Genomic DNA, 6400 nt, shown 5'->3' with positions numbered 1-6400 from the left:
TTCTGGCCTGTGGCCATGCCCCTCCCCCAGCCACCGGCCAGCTCCCAGATGGGTCCATTCCAGGGCCCTGCTCCTGACCCCTCCAGCGTGGACTTCCTGGCCAGGGCCCTACATGGGGGTGAGTACTGGCCTCATGACCACGCAGGCCCTTCCCCCATGCAGGGTCCAGGTCCTTTCTCCTCACTTCATCCCCCAGCCCCTGGGAGCCCTTCTTCCCCTTTATGGGGCTCCCCCCAGCTGGTGCCCAAGAGGGCTCCTCTACAATGTCTAGGCTCCCTTCTCTCAACTTCCAGGGAGCACCCCCTCACTTCGGGCAGATGGTGGAGTCAAGGGTGGGCAACACACTTTTAACTCATTGTTTCTCGCATGGCCGACTAGGGTGGAGACAGGATGTCCCCATTCCGGCCCTGCTTCAGGGCTGAACTGGGGAGCCCCTCTCCCTGGGAACTCCCAGAGGAAACTCTTGACCCCCAGGGGCTCCCTGAAGGGCTTTTGTTACCAAAGGTGGGGTGGGGATGGGGGTGGGAGTGGGGCGGAGGCCTTGTCTTCCTATACTGCTCCTGGGCTGGCCCACCTGCCTGCCACATGCCCATGCCTGATCCCATCTGGGCACCCCCCTTCCCTACTGGTCATGCAGTGTCTGTATATAAGGACCTTGGAATGATGTCCCCATTTCTGCCTGATTTGCAACTTTTCTTGTTGATGTTGTGTTGTCTTGGGGGACCCCTCGGAGGGGGGGCTGCCCTGTGCCCCCTCCTCCCTGCCGCAGTGCCCCCCACCCCAGGCCTCTACTGTTCCATGTTGTAAATACCCCTGGGGCCGTAGTGGGATGGGGGTGCAGGCCAGGGAAACAGTGGGTGGGTGGGGGTGGGAATGGGGGTAACATTCGCCTATCAGCAGAGCTGGGCTTTTATTTAATTTTTTTTAAAAATACAAATCTCTATTTTTTTGGAACTGTTGCGCTGTGCCCTGGGGGGGGATCCCTGCTCAGGCTGGCCCCCCCACATCCAGATGAGCATCACAGAGGGGCCCTGAGGCTGTGGGGGGCAGCTGGACAGGGGTGGGATGACTGTGCCTCTGGCCTGGTTGGGTGAGTTGGGAGCAGGAAGGTTTGCTCAAGGGGTGGCTGGTCGCTGCCCCCAGCAGGGGGAACCTGCACCCTGCCCCCTCCCTGCCCCCCAACCCCCAGCCCCTGCCATGACTGACCCGTCAGCCTGTAAAACCACCATTGCCTTGATCTCAGGGGGTGGGAAGGGCTGCCTCAGGGCACCCTGGGCTCCAGGCCCCCTTCTTCCAGTTGGGCTTCCCTTTGCCAGGGTCAGGGGTCCCATGGGGGAGGGGGGTGGGGAGATTGGGGGGCAGAGAAGCCCAGTCAGCCATGATGAGGTGGGATTCCTTTCTGCACCTCAGGGGGCCAGGGTGTGAGGGGCATCCTGCAGAGCCCCCATCTCCCACTGTGGCCATCTCAAAGCCTCAGTCCCTCTCCCTTCCAGAAACCCCCACTGCCTTGGCCCATACCTCTCCAGCTCCCCAGGGGCCCAGGCTGGGAGGCTGGAGACTCAGGGTATGGCCTTTGCTTGACTTAGTCTAAGCTTGGGGGGCAGCCCAAGGGTGGGAGGGGGTGGTTACAGGCTGCTGGGTCGTCTGGTGCCTTTGGGAGCTGTGCTGCTGGGGTCTTGACTCCTGTAACCCCAGAGACCCCATCTCCACCTTAGAAAAGCCAGGGGCCTGAAGAATCACCCTATTCTCTGCTCCTTGCCCCTAACTTGGCTTGGGGTAACAGTGCTGGGAAGGAGAGCATTGTTAGGCTGGTGGCCTCAGCATACACAGCCCTTCTATTGAGGGAAGAGGGTAGAGTGGGCTGGGGTGGCAGCAACCAGGTCTGGGGGTTGGCCAAAGGCTCCTTTCCCTGGGGGAGGCCCAGAAGTGGGCTGGGGGCTTATTAAAGAGACAGCCCCCTTCCCCTGCACAAACAGGGCAGGTGCAATAGTGGTGGAGTTGGTAACATGAGGTGCCCAGCTGGTGGGGCAGTAGCCTCAAGGGCTGTCCTGGGTCCTGGAGGTCAGGATTCTGGCAAGAAGATTGTATGAGGCCCATTTGCTTGGTGGAGAGGGTGGTCCAGACAGGAGGCATTCCTGGAGTCAATGGACTCCCCTGGAAGCCCCTGGTGGCCTGGGCACCTTGCCCTGGTCTTGGAGACCCCTGAGCACTGAGTGGAAGGGCAGAGGAGCATTTTGCACAATGGAAAAGCCAGAAGGAAGGGGGTAGCCCAGATGGCTGGGAGGGCTGAGAAGCACAGAGGGGGAGCCCTTCCCACAGGCCAAGGCAGAGTCCTGGCCCCCTGGTTGGGGTCAGGGTGCTGAGTCTTTCACCACCTGGGCACTCGAGAGGTGAAACCAAAGGTGGGCAGGGGATGGGTGACAGCACTGGGGATCACCCCCATTGGTCCTAGGTCTGTGAAACCCTTCCCCAATGCCTTGTGTCGCGTACAGTTTTATGTACAAATAGGCGACATTTGGCCAGAGGAGACCCCCTCAAACCCAGCCTGACCCAGTCAGTGTCTTCCTAGAGGGGACCTAGTTGGTCCCCAACCCCCTACTTCAGAGCATGTCTCTTGGTAGGGGGAGGGTATATGGGACCTCTCCTGGGGTCCCTGAAGCGTGTCTCACATCCCTGGGGGAGGGTCTCTGGGGCATCTCTCACCTCTGGGGGCTCCCTAGGCCCTATCTCTCCCTTTGGGAGTCTCTGGAGGGACATGTATTCCCTCTGGGGACCATGGGAGCATGTCTCCCCCCTACCCAGGCTCTCTGGGGAGCCTGTTTTCCTCCCAGGGTTCCTGGGAGTACTTAAGGCAGTCAGTCTTGGGCCATCTCTCTTCCCAGGGAAGGGGGCGAACTCTGCAGCATGTCTGGGAAGGGATGTTTCTGGCCCTCCCTGTATCTCTCCTCTGGGGGTGTCTCTGACCTGCAGCACTTTGGGAAGTGACTGGGCAGCTCTGAGTTGTCTTTTCTCCTGGAGGCTCTGGGATACCCCTCTCTCCTGAGGACCCGGCCTCTGGAGCCATTTCTTCCCTGGGTGTGGGCTGTCTCCTGGTGTTGGAGGGCTTTTGTTGGCCATGAGAAAGTCTCTTAGGGGGCGTCTCCATGCGGGACTTCTCTGGGAGGGGGGACTGTGTCTCGCCCATGGGGTTCCCGGGCGGGTGTGTCTGCCCGTGGGGAGAGGGAGACTGTGTCTCCTCGGGTTATCTGAGTGGGGAGGGGGGCCGTGTCTCTCTCGTGTGTTGGGGGGTGGGGTTCGGGGAGGGGGGTTTTGGGCTCATCGGGTGCCCACACTGGGGTCGTGTTTCTCTTGGTTCGTGCCACTTCCCACCGCCTCGCTCCTCCCGGGAAGGGCCCCCGCCCCGCCCTCACTCGCCTCCCATCCCTGGCGCTGCGAGCACAATCCCGTTGATTTGTAATGATTTCTGTCTCTTTCTGTCTTTCTCTTTCTCTGACCCCCCCCTCCCTCGCCGCGAGCATGCGCAGGCACCGCCCCTACCCCCTCCGGTTCGGTTCGTTTCCGGTTTGTTTGCTGAGCTGTCAATGGAAGACCCGTGTAATTATTCCCGAGCTTTACAATAAAAGTGTGAAAACCGGACCCCACCTCGCTTCTTCCGGGCCCTCAGGCCTGCGTCCCGGGAAGACTGGGGGCTAAGACTGGGTTAGAGGCCTTTGAGGGGGCCAGGAGACCCATTGAGATCAACCGGTGCCACTTTGGAATGGGGGCCAAAAGGACGCAGATTGAGGACAGACATCTACTCGGTGCTTGTCAGAGTGGCCCCTCCCCCAACCAATCCGCTGGCCCAACCCGCTCCAGGCAATCCCAGCCCCGCTGCGAGCTAAGGTGCGGGCTAGGGATGGGGGGGGGGCCGCTGGGGAAGGTCACGCTGTGCTGCCTTCTTCCACGGGGCATGTATCCTTTTCCATTCCCCTTTCATTTAGCAACAAGTATGAATTACGGATCTGAATGGAAGAAGGGGTGAGAGATATCTGTCGCTGCGTCCCACACTCAGGAACCAGGGTTGGAGGTCGATTTAGGGGACCTGAAAAAGTCTCACCCCAGTCTCCGACTGCGCTCCCCTCCCCCCGCTTCGGGGCCCGAGCGGCCCCGGCCTCCTCCGTCCGGCTCCCGGGTAAACACTGGCTCCGGAGAGGTCGAAGAACAGAGACCGGATCAGCCGGTTTCCCGGCCCCGCCTCCCGGGGTGCCCCTTCCTTCTTCCCCCTCCCCCCCACCCCCGCCCGCCTGCGCTTCCGCTCCGCCTGCGAGCCCGGTCCTCCCGCCCGCGCAGAATGGGCCTGGCTCCTCGACCCCGGGGTCGGTTCAGCGGCTGGGAGGCTGGGATTAGCCGAGCGCAGGGACTAATCCTGGATGAGCCTCCGTGTAAACCCGGATCGACTGCGGGTACAGCGGAGGTCGCAGGCGCCCCTTCATCCGTTCCCATACGCAGGCTTCGCAGGGCCTGGCGCCCACCCCAGGTCCCCTTACTACATTCAGTGACCAGTGGCTGGATCTTCTGTGAGGGACGGGACGGGCTGGAGTGGGGGGATGAAGAAGACACCATCAAGATCAGGCTTGGACCAGGGGCTCCAGAGCCTGGGGTGGGAGGAGGCCTGGAAGGACTGAGGCCCCTTTGGCAGCCTCTGAATTCACAAGGGATCAGGTCAGCTCTCCAGCTCAGTGAGCAACCCGCAGGCCCCCCACCAATCCTCCAGTTACAGAATCACAAACCCTCCCTCTACCTGGCCAGAGTGACCAGCCCTAACCTTGAGGCTTCACTTGATCAAAGGAAGCAGTGAATCAACAGGAGGACCTCACAACATCCCCACCCCTGACTCAGCCCCACGTTGAGGGTAAGGAGCTCCTGTTAAGGTCTAACCCTGGAAAAGATGTCAGGGGTCAAGAGACATGGATATTAGAATCCTGCTGCTGATTGTTTACTTATTCTGTAAACATTTCCTGAGCCTGTCCCTTGTGCCAGCCCAGCATAGGGTACTGGGACACCCCAAGAATGACACACGGTCTCTATGGGAAAGGCAAACAGGTAAATAATAACCACAGCATGTGTTCAGCCCTGCCCTGAGCTGTAAATTTAGGCTGGAATGCTAAAGGAGGTGTCTCCTCCAGTAGAGTCCAGAAGGCTTCCTGGAAGGGGTGGTGTCCCAGCTGGACAGATCTGGCTGAGGGAGTTGTGTGTGAAAGGACCTGGGGTAGGAGGAGGGGAAGGTAACTGAGGAGGGCAGGTAAAGTTGAAAAGGAAGGGGGATGGTGGTGGTGCAGAATTAGAAGGCCCTGCTGGTCAACTTAAGGAGGGAAAGAGGAGCCATTGAGAGATCCTGGAAAAAAAGGTCAGATTCACATTCTTTTGTTCTGTTTGTTTGTTTGTTTGTTTGTTTATTTTTGAGAGAGAGCAGGGCAAGGGCAGAGAGAGGGAGACACACAATCCAAAGCAGACTCCAGGCTCTGAGGTGTCAGCACAAAGTCTGTCTGGGGCTCGAACCCACGAACCATGAGATCATGACCTGAGCCGAAGTCAGACGCTTAACCAACTGAGTCACCCAGGTGCCCCAAATTCACATTCTTTACAGGTTTTAACTGTCCTTCTCGCTTTTCTGCACAGGTTTCTGTGGGGATGCCTGGGATGGGAGTAGAGACACCCACAGACAAACAGGAACAGGAGCCAGGTGCATTGAAGGTTAGGAAAGATGGTCCCTACCTCCTTCCCTCACATCTGGAATCAGAGACTTACATTAGAAATCTGGCTGTACTGCTTCCTAGTGGTATGACCTTGGGCAGGTGACTGAGCCTTCATTTCTTCATCTGTAAAATGGGAATAATAATGCTCACCATCACCGAGGATTCTTGTGGCACTTCAGTGAAAGAATTTGTCCATTCTTTTACTGAACACATATTTAGCACCTACTATGTGGTAGGCCCAGTGCCAGGTGCTGGCATTACAGCACTGAATTAGACAGGCATGATCCCTACTGTCTCTTGGAACTTCCATTCCAGTAGAGAAGACAGACAATAAACAAACAAACAAATGAGATAATTACAGATTGTGTTAAAGTACCGTGAAGGAAACAAACAGTAGGACATGAAGGAGGATAACTGGAGGTGGGGGAAAGGAAGGGGCTGCCTTACTCACTGTGGCCTGAGTAGCTTATCTGAGGAAACCTGGAGATGTAGAGCTCAGAACAGAGCATTCCAGGCGAAGGAAAGGGCAGCTGCCAAGGCCCTGGGGTGGGAGACAATAAAGGGGTTAGCCTGATGCCTCTAAGATGCTAAGCTTCCTGAGGGCAGGAAACTAGGTCTCTTACCTCTCCCAACCGGCTGGACAAATACAGGGTAAGATGTATAGA

This window comes from Lynx rufus, unplaced genomic scaffold (genome assembly GCF_022079265.1).
Source record: "Lynx rufus isolate CCGP_SWC_20201006 ecotype Redwood Valley unplaced genomic scaffold, mLynRuf1.p SCAF_1, whole genome shotgun sequence".
In the NCBI taxonomy this organism is placed as follows: domain Eukaryota; kingdom Metazoa; phylum Chordata; class Mammalia; order Carnivora; family Felidae; genus Lynx; species Lynx rufus.
Note: the sequence above shows the minus strand (reverse complement) of the source record.